At 47.2% G+C, this 15,955-nt stretch overlaps 1 protein-coding gene across 3 annotated transcripts in view; it reads right to left on the minus strand.

The window, feature by feature from the left end:
* The window catches only part of syt1a (synaptotagmin Ia), a 69,440-nt gene extending 53,768 nt beyond the window's left edge, over positions 1 to 15,672 (minus strand). For 2 of the 3 annotated variants that reach the window (XM_030113964.1, XM_030113963.1), the window contains exon 1: positions 15,654 to 15,671. The gene's annotated coding sequence lies outside the window, so the exon portion shown is untranslated. Of the gene's footprint in view, positions 1 to 15,653 lie in introns of all 3 variants that reach the window. The other variant, XM_030113965.1, reaches the window with a different exon arrangement.
* Between the last annotated feature and the right edge of the window lie 283 nt (positions 15,673 to 15,955).

A 15,955-nucleotide genomic window follows, 5' to 3' on the forward strand; every position in this document is an offset into this window, starting at 1 on the left:
AACGAAGCCGCGCCTTCACTGTAACCGAGCGGCGCGTTCAATCACAGGGAGGCTCGATGGGGAAGGTCGGGAGAAGAAGAGGCGACCCGGCTCAGGGCGAGCCTGCCTTAAAAACACCCGCCGCCATGTTTGATCGTGTTTATTGTCTCCAGCCATCTGCGGCCGATAACCCTTGACTGAACAAGCTGTTAGCTCTCCCACGAGGGACGGCGGAGAAATGTCCGCACGCGTTTAGAAATGACTTTTCCTGTGCGGAGGCGACCAAACGGCGGCGTCCCGGTTTCTGGAAGCGGCCGGAAAGGCGACGGCGCTGCGACCCAAAGCAAAACGAGTCTAAAGTTAGACTCCCTCCGATGGCATCGCACGGAGAAGAGGAGGAAAGCTGCTTGCTCCCATTCAGCAGCTGAATGTATCCCTGTGACATTTAAGGGAATTAGGTGGTGTTAGGGAAAAATGACAACCGCTTTGTCTCTGTTAAACAGCTTAGCCGAGACGCCGAGGACAATTCGCCGCAGCTCTGGAAGCACAAAGGGAAATCTTGTCGGGTGGCACTCGAGTGCGCCTCTTGTCAGGGCGGAAATTTGTGAGCTTGTTGGAAACAGAACACGGCGACTCCGGGTTCAGCGGAGTGACGCCGGAACAGGAGATAATACCGCAGACGGCGAGGGTTCACTGATGATGACATGTAGCGGAGGAACTCAAACTGTGTCGCCGAACAGTGAAAATCTCAGGAGACGTGTCTAATAAAGAGAGAAGATCCCCGGTTCGATTCCAGGCCTGTCAGTGCTGACTTTGTATCAGAAATCCAAAACGTGCTTAAAGTTGGAAAACTGCCCATAAATGGGATTATTATGTGAGTTTTTCGTGTCAACCTGTGAACAGAGTATCCGACTCTGCAGCAGCACTGAGCGGTTTGGACAGGATTCATTAAGAATACAGATTTCTACAGATTTCTTTCTGTTCAAAAGAAGTTTTTTTTTCCTTTCCACCATCTCTTCGACTTGCTCATAAAAGTACTTCCAGGTGACTGCTTTGTTTTTGGCACAATAGAAATAAATTAAAATTGAACTGAATGAGCTGTGACAGGCTCCAGACTCCTGAGTCAATATCAAAACTGCCGGATTTTTAATATTTTATGCTAAAAAATTCTTTGAAAATAACAATTTTAATAGCACAAATCAGAATTTCTGTCAGCAACGTTCCTTTCTGCAGCTACACTTTCTCCTGTCTGTGGAACTGAGCTTCTCTGCATCCTCCAGCTCCAGCAGATGTCTATCCAGCAGCTTCCTCTATAAATCTCCCTCTAAATTGGCCTGATTATTCATGTGGGTGTGAGGGCGGCGCGAGCGTACGTGTCTGCCCTTATCCCGACCTTCAGCTGTGGGCCAACGGTCCAGACCCATCAGGCCAGGAGGGAAGCCGACTGCCGGCCCTATTCCGTCTGCTGTCAGACGTTGACAACCTGCATGAACATCGAGAGAGGCCGTGCGGCTCACCTGGGGGGCTGAAAGTCAGGACGGATGATCGGACGAGTCAGTCACATGAGAGCAAGTTCAGTCGGGCTAAAGCTGCGGTGGGGAACGCTGTCTGGGAAATGTATTTCTCAGTGTTTGAATGAGGTTCTCCATAAATCTGAGCCACAAATGCTGCTAGTTCTAATGTTCTAAAGCGTTTCCTCCATCTGAAGGGGATTCAGTGTGGAAAGGTTTCCAGTGCTTGAGGCATTTCATCATTTACCCAACAGAAGACGTCGATGTGATTAAGTCTGAAGAGAAGGATTCTGGTTTTCAATATTCGGCCGATCAATTGAACCCACTGTAAAGAGAAAGCCCATTTCACTGTGACTGACACGAACGCGATTGGTCTATCAGTCACGCCATTAAGGTCTGCCATTATCAATCAGCCTGGATGGGTCACGATTGGACGTTTATGCATGCTGGGTTCATTATTCATCACTGTCCTCGGCAGATCTGTCCAGATCCATCGCCTCCTCAAAAAAAAAAAAAAAAAGACTGGAAGAACCGTGACCTTCGGGGAAAAGAGGTCAACGTCCTTCAATCACTGGAAATCCGTTGTTAATAGAACAAGGTGGCTTCACCTGTTATCAAACAGTTCGGATCCTCTGGCTTCAAACACGCAGCTGCAAGCATGAATTATTGAATAAGACGAGCGATAGCGATCTGCAGATAATGTGGAGAGCTTCGGGCCTTTATGTACAGCGGCCGGGGAAATGAATCCCGAGCGTCCGACCCCGTCCGGTGATAATGCACGCCGACGCTGATTTCCCAGGAGGGGGAACATCGTGTGCCGGGCCTCGCTCTCCTGACCTCGCTGTGCACACAAACACACGCCCAGCGACAGAAGAGGGGCGCTACCTTCCAGCTGCATCTCCGTCAAACCTCACTCGGAGAAATGTGTCCTCGGACGTGACGGGACAGAAACAGGCGGCTTCCTTTCCAACGAGGCTCCTGATGTGCTTTAAAGTTCCCCGAAGCGCCCCGAACCTCGTTTGCTGTGTGAAGAAGCGCTGGCGGCGGCGGCGGCGGCGGCAGCGGGCCTGTATTTCCTCCGGAGCGCTGTTGCCATGCCTGACATGATCCTGTTTTGAATGGTCCTCTGCGGTAATAAGGTCATTTGTCTTGTGCAAAGCAGAGAGGATCCATAGCTGTCATACGCCGAGCTGGAGATAAATGTGAAGGGCTGAGACTGAGCCGGAGAGGAGGATTTATGCAGTCAGGCCGTGGCTCAGTCGTCTTCAAGTCGGTGGTTCGATGCCCCATTTTCACGCTGTCTTTGGGCAAAGACACTCGGAATGTGGTTCCAAGTTAGAAGTTAGCTTTTACTGAAGCGGTTAGGGAAAAACAGATTAATGTGCGTCCGGTACCCGGGCGCTCTGAAGGTCCATATGTGCTTCATTAATTCATGGAAATTGATACGCTCGTTTCAAACATCATGCTTCCCGTCCCGCGGCGTGGTTGTTAATCAATACATCCACCAGAGAGCAGTTCTGGTTTCATTTAAGACAGCGTAATCGAAACATCCATGAAACAGGATCAAAACTGCTATTATTTGTATCTGTGTCCTAAACTGAATTTAAATTTGCTCTGGCTTTTGTTTTTGGTTTGTGAAATATTTTAAACATTTTTCACACAAACCGTCTGAAGCATCTCTGACGCCTGGGACATGTCGTAGATTTCCACGTATCCACACACACACAGCCTTTCTAAAGGAAATCATTTATTTCTCTTGTTAAACATGAGCTCTGCTGCCCCCACAGGTCATCAGTGGTATTACTCTGTGAAACATCTGTCACCTTTGTCTACACACACAAAAAAAGCCACTTTCTCTAAAATGCTGTGGAGTATTGCTTTCCTTTGTCATGCAAAAATCTATTTTTCACAACCTGAGAGTGTCAGGAAGCCGCTGTGATCTCTGGTGTCCGGCAGCACTCCGGGTCGGGAAGCGTTTCCCCGGAGTGCTGCTAAAACCTCCTCCATCACTGCTGTGTTCCGCCGCGACGCGGAGGCCTGACCCTGCAGGCCGCCTCAGATCGTTCCTTGTTTTTTTCCGTCTGTCTTTTATTCAGTCACACTGTCAGATTCCTCAACAAGCTTGTTTTTTTTTTTTTTTTTTTTCGCTTCTTCTTCTTCTTTTTGATGTTATAATTTGCTCGGGCAGGAACGAGTGTTTTCACAGCTATAGTGGGAATCCGATTATCATACAGGGATCACGGTCGCCATGGAAACCGAGCATGGTGCATGGTGTTAAGCCGGTCCCTTGCACACATCCGGGGAATGTTGAGAAACGGTGTGAAAATTCAGCCCCCCCCCCCACCCCCCCCCCCCACCTTAAAATAAAGACGTGACAAATTCCTGCTCGCTTATTGAGTGCGCTCTCCAGCAACAAGCTCCAGATTTTGCTGTTGGAGGCTGCGTGTGTGGTAAGAAACACAAACTGCGCTTTATTTTCCTCATGTTTTCAGCACATATTTTGTCATCAATTATGCAAACAAATTAAAAAAATAAATAAATAAATTTAAAAAAATCAAATATCCCAAAATCAAGAAGCTACTTTCTGAAACATCCTGATTACCATCAATTCTGAAGGCAGAGAGTTTTACTGCAAATTGGTCCTGAACCTCCTGATTGTAATCACAGTTAGATACTTCTTTCTTTCAGGCTGGTAAAAAGAAAAATTAAGAGCTCCTTTCTGCCTAATCTATTACTTTCTCTCTGCAACATTTGGGAAATAAGCAGATGTGGACGTCCTGCTGGACAGATTTCCAAACAGATTGACGTTGGAGCACCTTTTCCGAGCTCGTCTTTAATTCGAGCCGCGTGCGACTGAATACACCCAAACGGAAGGAGAAAATATGCTGCTAATGAACAGATTTGGGCTAAATTGGAGGAAATACGGACAGCTGCAAACACAGCATGGACGTAAAATAACACAGTTGTGCACGGCCACGGTTAAATTTCTCCCAGAAGTGGAGAAACTGGTGGTTCCGAATGGAACGAAGGGCAGGGGAAGACGGGTCATTTCCCCTTAAAGGGGGGGGGGGGGGGGGGGGGGGGGGGCTACAAACTTTCAACCTTCAGGACTTTTCAACAGGCGTTCTGCCATCACTCAATCAGCAGTTTAGGCAGATAACCGGGAAGTCGCTGGGATTTTGTCATTATCCTCGACGAGCCAGGTGAGGACGTGGGAGGAGGGCGAGCGCAGGTGGATGGAGAGTCCTCCACAAAGACGGGGGGAAAAAAACGCTGGGAGGAAAAGATAAATGAAGTGTTTTGGACACACGAGAAGAGGACTGCCATCTGCGAGCTCGTGAGAGATGAGAAAAAAAAGGAGAAGAGGCTCATCTTATTACCACCTCCGATGAAATGTGAAAGCTTTGTTTCCCACCTCTCCGCCGTGCATCTTTTCAGTCTTTATTTCGGGCTTTGATTTTCTCCATTTCCATGACAAAACGCTGTGATATTAATCCGGTGTGGCTTGAGACTTAATTAGAGGCTGTCACAGTGATCATTTTCAGCGGTTTATAAATGTGGATGACCATCTTGTTGAAGACATTCCAGGTCCGAGAATTCAAATCGAGTTAGGAAATCACCTGGTGTAGAGTTCCACGCTGCGTCCTCAGAGGTCCAACGGCCAAGAAAGATTAGAAACACATCACTGAGTACGTTTTCTTCAGATACGTTGCCATATGTTGAGGGAAGGTGACCCGGGGTTGACCCCTGACCCTCTGCTCTCCCCCCAGCCCAGGCAGAGGAAGCACTGAGAAAAAGAGCGATCCCTGACCGGCAGAGTGAGGACGATCATCTGGAGAGCGTCGGCTCGCTTCCATTTTGAGCAGCAGCCTTTCTGCCGGTGACACATGAAAGCCAAACAGAAAATGTGTGAATATATGCGTATGATCTGTGAAGCGCCACACACTGCGCCGGGGAGGCAGCGCTCCCCCTCCTCCTCGGTGCCAGTCAAGCTTACGAGAGCGTGACGCGCTCCGGAGTGATTGATGGACGGAGGAGGGGGGGGGGGGGTAAACGCCGCGTGCAGCCCGCTATCCGAGGTTAGACGCTGTCAGCCGTCTGACTGGTGCGTTCAGGAACCCGCAGGCTGTAATTCAGCTCTCTAAAAGCTCTTAAACCTTCAGCTCCGCCACTTTTCCGGCGCCCATCCGGTCGGCTGGCGCGGCGCTTTGTTTCCAATCACAGGGGCTCCGCCCGCGCTGACCTCCATCTCTTCTCTCGTCGCCGTTGGATTCGTTTCTGGCAGCGTCACATGTTCGCCGATTGTTTGCAAAACAAATTTGAGGGAAGTAATTACATGTAATCAATATGAAGGACCTTCCAACAATTTTCATTTGCGGGACTGGCACCTTTTGCACGTTGGACACAAAATCAATTTGTCGCGTGGCGACAAAAGACAAGCAACATTTTAACTGTTTACCTTCCAGAGGAATCCACAGAGACGTGAACATCAGCCTCAAGAACTGCCCAGGACGGTACGATTCAAAGTTTGGCTGTGGACAGTTTTCTCATGTCGATTCAACCTTTAAAGGTTTCAACGTTCAGTTGAGCATGAAGCTCATTCCTGTCTTTGCCTTTTTCTGTTTCCTCTCTCTCTGATTTCCTCTTTTTGCTTTTCTCTTCGTCTTTCTATGACTTTCTCTCTTTTATTCCTTTGTTTCCTTCAGCCTCACTCTTGTTCTGTCTCTCTGTCTTGAATCTTTCTCTCCCCGTCTTATTTCTCCAATCCTCCAGTCATTGTCTTCCTCGCTTTCCATCTCTCCTGCATTTCTTTTAATCTCCTTTCTGTCTCTCTCTTTCTATCCCTATGTCTCCGTCAGCCTCGCCTTTGTTCTGTCTAATCACTTCTATAGTTTCTCATTTTTCCTATTTCTCTCCTCTTCTGCCTTTTCGCATTCCTATCCTCTCTCTCTCTTTCTCTCTCTCTCGTTTCATTCAGACCAAGAAAACAGGAAGCAGTATTTCTCCTCATGTTAACAAACATTCACAAGCTCGTCTTTCATTCGTCTTCATTCTCAAAACTCCCAAAGAAGCACAGGTAGAACATGCAAACTCCACAGGATCTGCTGTGAGGCTGGAGAGCCAGACCACCGTGGCCTTTTCTCCTTTAACGGAAGCTCAAAACTCTCCAGTGAACAAATGATTAAAAATTACAACCAAACAAAGTGATTTAATTAAAAATGACAGCGAGCACGATTTAATGAAACTTCCTTAAAGTCTCAGAAAAATGCAATAGAACCTCCTTGATAAAGATTCCAGACATCTAATAACCGTCTATCTTGCATATCTTGTTTATCTTTCTGTCTCAAACATCCTGGAGATGCAACATTTTAATCTCCAATAACCGACTCATCAGAGATTTCCTCTCTGAGAGCGTTAAATCAGGTTATCCTCAGTCCTGCGGCTGAACTCCGACCACGCAGCCACGATCGGTGGAAACGGGAAATCAGCGCCGGGAACTCAGCGAATGTCAAACTGGAGCTGCCGCGATCCAGCGTGAACCACGCTCTCACTGTGCATTCTGGGTAATTTGCTCCTCTGGGGGTTTCATCATATCAGCAGCCTGAGAGCTGATGCATTCTGACAGTTGTGGCACGAGGAGACGCGGGAAGCGAGGGCCGACTCCGACGGCACGACAACGACACCATTTCCACTGTCTGCAGGAGAATCTCCTCCAAACTAAAGTTTTCCTTCCACAAGTCCTCGAGAAAAGAAATGGCGTTGGCAGACGGGCGACGAGGAGCCTGTTTATCGTTCACACACAGGTGGATTCTGGTAGCGACCCACATTTTTGTTGGTGTGGGTAAAGAATCTGCAGGAGCGACACGACGCTGGAGTCAGTCACGACTTCTGGCAGCGGGTGAAAGTGACGCGGGATGAATGATGCATGAGCTCAGTGTGCTGCAGGTAATCCCACACGTTGTCACGGCTCTTCTCTGAAGCGCCAGCGCATCTCAAACCCAACAGGAAGAGCCAAACAGTCACTGTTCTCACAGCAACAGACTGTAGAACATGCAGACTACAGACGGGACTCATGGCTCTTTGACGGAGCCATTTAAAAGATTCGGCTCATTGGTGAACGTCACGTGATCTCCTGGAGAGGGACTGAAACGTCGCCAAACTTCCTTCAGCATTTAGACTAGAATTAGACTGATAAGGTTTTATTGTGAGCCGATACCGATACAGATTATCGTTAGTCGAGGAGGCCGATAACCGATATTTACAGCTGATAATCATTTGCAGTAAAATGAAAAATATTGCTGTCAAAATTTTGAATTGTGCAAAGCCTCTCAGGCTTCCGTAGCTACTCCGTTTGTGTTTCGTTCCGCGACTATTGTGCTAACTGTTAGCATGTCAATAGGTTTTCCCATTCAAGTTAGCATTAAGCTAGCAGGACTTTTTTTCATAATGCATGTTGTGACTTACCGTGTTTTACGACATCACGTACGTGTGGAAAGCACAATTCAGGACATTTACATGATTAATCTGCCAGTCAGGAGACAAATTTCTTCTTTCCAGAGCTTTGTTTTACTGATGAAGCTTCTTCTATCCTCTCTTCTTTGCACATAAATCTAAGGCTCTGCAGGCACTGTGCTGATTGGCTGTTAGCGGCCCCCGTTCTGAGTGTAAAAATAGTTCTGTTCTATATTGACCTCTTATGCCAATATGCATCATAATGCTGAATACTGGTGCCGATTATTGGCCAGGCCAATCCCAAATTTAGACTCATAAAACTTGAAGAAAACGCCCCCCAAAGTGAAACTTTTTAGAAAGTCTGACTCTGCTGTGTAAACTGGGAAAAAGCAGTTTCCGGAAAGGCTGTCAATGGGGCTGTAGTTCCACTAACTCTTGTCAAAATTCATTCCTTTCAGGATATTTAGCACCGTGAGAGACGTGTGTGTGTTTTAAAGGATGGTGCTCTGAGGAAAAATGGCCTCTGATTACATTTCACCTGCTTTGTGAGTCAGTCTTCACCAAAAGAAAAGAGAGTTTTCGCTTCTCTCACACTTCTCTCTCTACGTACTGCTTTTCACCAAAAAACAGCTTTGAAATCCACCTGCATGCTGCTTTCCCTCCGACTCGCAATCAAATCCACACACGGAACAGTTTAACAGGTGATTACAGTCTACTGTAAGCGAGGCCTGCACCTCTGAAAGGATCAGTTCCTCCTCGATGGCGACGCCGATATCACTCTTCCAGTCTGCGGCCGCTCCCGCCGGTGTCTTACAGGACGGCGTTTGGGGGGGTGGTGGGGAGGTGCCTGATCTGGAGATAACCTGCTGCTTTCTTCCTTTCTCTGACGGCCTTTTAGCATGATTGATCCTCTAACGGCAGGAAACAGAGAGGCTACAGATGGATGGCGATGCCACGAACCGCAACACGGACAGAAAAGGCCGATTTACAGCTGAAATAATTAGAATCATTTGCCAACTGGATTGTAACGTAGAAATAATTCCCTTTACCCTCTTGTGAGACATGGACTGAAATACATTGAGAGGTAATGCTAAAGCTATTTTTCACTTGAGACTTTTACAATCGCAGAAATAACAAACAAACACAATTATTGTGCTATTTATCCAAAAAAATCAGTGTTGGATTCAACAAAATCAGATGTTTTACAGGATCTGTGTCTCTGGATGTGATGTGAGAGTGAACGAGTCAGACGTTGACATTATTAATGCAAATTTAAACCATCGGCAGCAAATATCTTGATTTTTTTACCTTCTGTGACGATGGTGCCTTGTACTACAGAGGGAAATGATTGAACAGCTGGTAAGAAGGCTGCTGTACACATATTTGAGGATGGCGCTGTGGCGTAGTGGTTAGCACCAGCGCCTCATAGCAACTCCTCTCCAGTTCAAGTCCAGGCTTGGAAGTCAGCTTTGATAGGAAATATCACACTTTGAAAATCAGTGCAGAAACTAAATGGACAATGCAGTGGTGGAGTGGTAAGTACTTCACATAAAGAAGGTTTGAGTCCGAGTTTGGGGTTTCCTGTGAGGACTGGATTAAAGGGGTGCATGTTCTTCCTGGGTGAAGACCTGCATGTGAGTTTTGAAGTGATTCTATGTGGATGACTGTGTATTTTACTGTCATAGCGCGATAATGTTAGATCAAAAGATGCTTCAGGTTTTGGGGGTTTGACTTTCTTGACATGCAAAACAATTAACAAAACACAAACAAAAGATTCTGCAACATCTGGGACTACGGGTGTCAAACATGAGGCTCATGGGCCAAAATGAGCCTGCAGGAGGTTCCAATCCGGTCAAACCAATAAAAAATGCTAAAAAAAAAAAAAAAAAAAATGCAAAGAAAAGTGAGATACATATTGTGACATTAAATGCCACAATTAAAAGGGCCATGCACTTATGGTATCAGCAGCAGAGGTATTGAATCCCACAGTTTCTTGCAGCAATGTTTAAAAAAGGTAGAAACAGGATTTTAAAATCTACTTCCAAAAAGCATCATGACATCAAATAAGTAAATCTCGAAGTGCGGAAGAGAAAGTGCATCAACAGTATGTTGTTTTTATCTGAGAATCAAAAAAAAAAAAAAGAGTGATGATGTTAAAAAGAGATCTTCACCGTCTCATCTTCAGCTTTCCTTTTTACCCTTTTATCCACATTCTGTCAAACACAAAACAAGCCATCGCGCCGCGCTTCAACTACTGGAAACCAGTGGGTTGTTGCTATGCAACAATTAAATATGTTGGAGGTGTGCCGCTCTCCGGTTTCCTTTTACCTTTCACTAACCTGGGAAAAAAACATTTTCTTAGCGCTGCTGGCAGCCTCCTCCACTTAAATAGACGCAGAGTTCAGAGGAGTAGGAGATGGAGTGACTGAAAAGTAGCTTCTCTTTTCCAGCATCATGACAGAGACGGAAACTACACTACTCAGAAGAAATCATCTGCATAAACACATACACACACACACACACAAACTCAATATACATCTATTCATAAATATTTAAAATGACAATCTTTTACAATAATCAATTTCCTATATGTACCTTATCGATGTTATACTTTAGATGATTAAGGTTAAATCTGCATTTCTGAACTTTTTCTACATATAAATCAATACATATTGGAACCTTACTTGTATATCCTTTAAATTTTTCTGTAAACATAAATAAGAATCGTCTGGAGAGTAAAGCGATTAGAAACTGTTATAAATGTATAATTAAGTGAAGCGTTTTCACTTTCCGTCCAGTGGAGCTCGGCTCTGGGCTCGATTGGCCCTCCTGCCCTCGGGGCTTCTTTTCCTCCACTTCAGACGGGTTTTATCGGCGGACGTGAAGCTCGGGAGGCATGGGCCCGTCTCCGCGGCGAGGTCAGGAGCTAAAGCCGCACGTGTGAACCCTGACAAGTCCAATCTGTGTGACACATGAAAATTAACTGGCGGCGGCCGCCAGTCCGAGTACAGTCCGACGAGCAACCGGCGCGGTAATAAGCCCTCCTGCCTGTTTTCACTCTCCCAGTTTATTAGATCTGTCAAAGGCACGGCCCACCGAGACAAGGACGTCTGAGAGGAGGAGGGGGGAAACCAGCAAAGGAAAAAAAAGCAAATTGGAAAAGACTAAACAGAAAATCACAGACGACCCGTCCGCGCGCCCGACACGTTTCCGGACCGTCATTAACACGCCAGAGGAAGACGCTTAACTCATGCCTATTCAATTATGCTAATGAGCACATATACAAACGACCCCGGCTAGTTATTAGCTCCCTCAATTAGGAGACATGTGTATGAGGGAAGGGAGACGGGCAGCTTTCAGCTGTCCGCTGGTGATAACGCCGGCCCGCGGGCGTGGGAAGGGGGCCGCCGCCGATCCTCTGTTCTTGGAGCACGTGTTGCCGGGCTGTGTAATCAATGCCACGCCGGGCTCACGCGTGCAGGAACAGAAGTGGCTCTCATCCATTTGCCTTCCCCGGCGTCCCCGGCGTGGCCGCCGGGCTTTGGGCGGATTGGCCGGACTCCTCCGCCAGAGATTAGACCGAAGACGACGGCGGGTCTTCATCCAGCAGGGCCCCTCAGAAAAATCACTCCTTTTCATGTGTGATTTCACACCCGCTCAATGTGCTCGCTGTTATCACACACAAGATGTAAATATACATCTAATTAATTCATGAAACGGGATGATTTGCAAGGCGCCACAGAAGACGAAAGCCTGGTTGCATTTAAAACTGTTTCTGTATGAAGAATGTAATCAACCTCAGATTTCTCCATAAATCTAACTGGAAGAGCGACGATGTGCAGAGAAGAGCTGTGCATGAAAATCAATAAAGACCATTACATTTATTACAGCCAACACTGATTAATCACAAATGGTTTGCAGAGTGAAATGAAGCATCTTGGAGTGGGAATGACGCACCAACAGAGAAATAAGCAAAGATCAGAATGAAAAGGTGTCTGGACGGGGAGCTGCAGCAATAAGACGGGAGGAATTACCAATAAATCAATGTGCAAAATGATTGAGGAACTGATTGAAGAGTTAGGACTGGAGAGACCAGGAGATAAACCTCAAATACAGATAACATCTGTCGATATTTTACCGTTGAAGTCATTACAACGCACAATTTCAAATTAACAAAAAAATATCAAACAGAACCAAACCAGATAAAACCAGTCTAATCCAAAATAAACAGAACTAAACTAGACTAATTCCAGCCAAACTGGGTCAGTTCAGGCTAAGTTAATCCAGACACAACCAAACCAAGTCAAACTAAACCAACCTCAACTCCAGAAATGCAAATCAAACATATTTCATGTTCCTGGAGTCATTTTTAAACCAAAACAAAGACAAACCAAACCAAATTAAATCAAGCTAAACTGAGCCATTCAAAGTCTAAATGAGCCAAACCAACTGAAGAAAAGCTCAGCAAAATGAGTCCAAGCAAAACCAAAGCAAATCCAGCCAAGCTGAGATAAATTCCCATGTCTGCGAGCTGTCAATCAAGTCAAATCAAACCAATCTCAGAAAAGCTGCAACGGTAAACCAAACTGAATCAAGCTGAGCTAAATCAACCCATATCAAGTAACTCAAACCAAACCAAACTAAATTAAACCAAGTTAAGCAAAACTAACTCAAGTCAGAACATATCAAACTAAGACAAGACAGCGCAAGTCGAACTAAACCAAACCCAGCTAAGCTGAGAATCCTGAGCTGCTCAGCTAAACCACCTCTCTGTAGCCGAGTGTGGTTCTCTGTGTAACATTTTATGTTTGGTCAAATGAATTCCCGCTCCTGCCTTTGTTCATGTCAGTTTCCAGCATACTGAGAGGCCGTAAAGCTACAGAACAAACAAAACAATACAGTATTCGTGGTTTCTTCGTGGCTGTGTGCGCTGTGGCGAAGAAGCACAAACCATGTTTGTTAGCGTTGCCTGTGTGATGAGTGTTGTAATTATTTAGCCAGGCCACCTGGTTAAGCTCTGCGTGCCGCCGCCCGTGGACTCTGCTGACAGCCAGTGTTGGTTCGTAAACACAAATAGATTAAAGCTGGTAAATATTCAGACGCCGCCATGTCGCCGCCTCGCAGGCTGCTCGTTCCGAAACCCGAATGTAAAATTCCCCACGGTACAGCGTCTGATCACCACACGAAGAATCTGTACAAACAGCAGAGTCTCGCTGCCGGCTCGCAGACTGCCTCATTATTCTTTTCACTCCGGCTGTGTGGACCGAGGGCGCTGTTCACAGAGGGCGGTGCTGAATTTTCACAGGCTCCCTCCACACAGGTCGCTGTCCGTGGTGCTGATGTACCGCCGCATGGCCTCAGCGTCCAGGCTCTTCCCACAGGGAGGGAAATAGGATTTGTTGAGCTGGCCGTCTGGGCGGAGCGGCTCGGACCTCGTCTCAGCCGGGACTGTCTGAAAAGTCTCAGCGGGACAGGAAGCTCCACGCCCTGTTAGCTTCAGAGCTGTCACATGCGACAGCGTCGTCTGCAAAGAGACGGGGGCGGTGGGGGCTCAGCTCGATAGTGAGACTGGAACAAGTCTTCGTTTGCTCGTCCGAGCGAGTGTGAGAGATGACAATCACAAGCACTTCCGCTCATTTCTACATTCGCTTTGTGAAAAGGAGGGCCGGATCCTCGCCATCCCACCCCGGAGACAAAGGCCATTCAGAGAGGACGAGGCGGGCTGTGACCACTGGACTGCACGCCGCTCTGGGCAGCAAAGCTGGAGCAGCATCCATGGAGTGACACACACTACACTACACACGCACACACACACACACACACACACACACAGATAGTCCATTTCATGACACGTTCAACCATCCTCACCACCGAAACAGCACGGATCTCCTCACCTTTTCCTGACTTTTACGCCCTCTGCGCTCTCTTTCGCGTGATTTATGAGACAAGCCGTTACTCTCAAGCGTTGCCACCCCTCCATAACTCATGGAACACCCACTGTGGCGCTGCAAGGTTGTGTGAAGGTCAGCGTGGCCCCCCCCCACCCCACCCCACCACCCAGTCGTCAGGCTTCATAGTGTTACAGTACAGAACACGTCACTTAAGACTGAACAAAAACCACACGGTGTGAATGGCTTCTTTGAATGAGACGTTCATTAACTATTGATGCGAAGGGAGATCTCCCAGCTGGAGATGCATCTCTCTCTCTCACACACACACACACACATACACACACAGCAGTAGAATCTCACTAACCCCCCACCAACCGAAAGAAAAAAAGGAGATTAAATTGTCCTCAAAGAGAATTAATCATTTTAAACAGCTTCCATAAATTACTGGTGATTTACACGTTAACCTAACACCAACAATGGGATGAATATAAGAGGGTTGCAGATTTTTCTGGCTCAAATCCATTTTCCAATGAGCCCACAAAGGCACGCTGGCTGTGAATGGGATTTACTGGAGCCTGCAGGAGAAGAAAGGCTTGGAGGGAAGGTGGTGGGAAAATGGAGTCAAACGGAAGGAGCTGAATTGGTTTTGTGCGTCTGAAAAGAGCGGACGTGCTAAGTTGGCTTGTTCCTCTGCGAGGCGATTTGAAGTCCAACAATCTACCAACCTTTTCTTCTCATGTCTCCAAATGAGAAAAGAAATGAAAGCGCACGTGTTGCAAAGCCGTGGGAAGCTTTGTTCAGCCTCCGGCCTTCCAGTGAGGTTTAATGGTGTACTGTACCTCGGCGCAGGCATGGATGGAGGGACGGGAGGGAAGAGAGATGGACTAGTTCATTTCAGCTGAATCCCGGATAATGAGGCCGGAGAGGGAGACAGAGGAAGAGATAAGGGACGACAAAGGGACATGACAAACAGCAGCACAGGCAGCGCACTCATTTGATTACAGTGTAACTTCTCATTAAATGACAAAGAGAGCGCGCCCAGGGCTGGAAACACCAGATACAAGCTCCGCTCTCCTTCCTCCTCCCCCGACTGTACCTCAGGAGCCCGGCGCCGAACCCTCGGCGGGAGTCCGCCCGCCACCGATGCCACGGATCACCGCAACAGCTGCAGAGCCACATGCAGCCAGCGCCGGCTCGCAGAAATCCCACTGTCTGCCAGCCAATATTTTCAGAGCCGCACGAGGAAAATGAGAAGAAATGTCAACTCTGGTGGGAGTATTTAACACGCCTCGGTTCTCTGGCTCCAGAAACTGGAGAAAAAGAACCAAAGGAGACGAGAAAAAGCACCTGAGGAGGGTTTCCTCTCCCCAATTCTTCCACGTCTTCTCTGTTTTTTTGGGGGGGATTTTTTAAGAGGGGGGGGGACTTCACGTTAAACGAATGGCTGTCACTGTAAATCTAACATCCTCTGACATGTGTCAGCCAGGATCAGCTGCTGTGAGGAGGAAGCTGCACCTCCTCCTCCTCCCGCTCGTCTCCCTTCTCCTCCGATACACGACCTGACTCTTCCCATCACAATTACAGTACAGTGTCCTGGAAGATGCTCTCACACACACACACACACACACACACACACACACACACACACACACACACACACACACACACACACACACAAACACACATCAAACGCAGGCGTTTGGTTTCAAAGCAGCAGCACAGATGAAGGCTTCCATCTCCTCGTTGCATCCTCTTTTTTTTTTTTTTTTTTTTTTTTATATTTCATTTTTAGTGTGTGGAGGGGGGGGGGGTCTCCTACCTGGCAGCACACTGTCGTCCCCGAGTCCTCTTCACGATCCCAGGAAGGGGCGCAGACAACTTCTTCTCCTTCACACACACAGCCCGATGTGGCACTTTTGGAGCACAAAAAAAAAAAAAGAAAAAAAGGAAAAATTAAAAAAAAAAAAAAATCAGTGGCTGCAAATATTTACCCTCCGCGTTTTCTCTTCTTCTCACACGACGGCTCAAGAAGCCCTCACGATCACACACTCGAACGCGGCGAGCAGCTCCGGTAAGCCAGGCGCTTTCTGTTCCCTCTCTGTTCTCTCTCTCTCTCTCTCT

The sequence above is a fragment of the Salarias fasciatus genome, chromosome 17 (genome assembly GCF_902148845.1).
Source record: "Salarias fasciatus chromosome 17, fSalaFa1.1, whole genome shotgun sequence".
Taxonomy (NCBI): Eukaryota; Metazoa; Chordata; class Actinopteri; order Blenniiformes; family Blenniidae; genus Salarias; species Salarias fasciatus.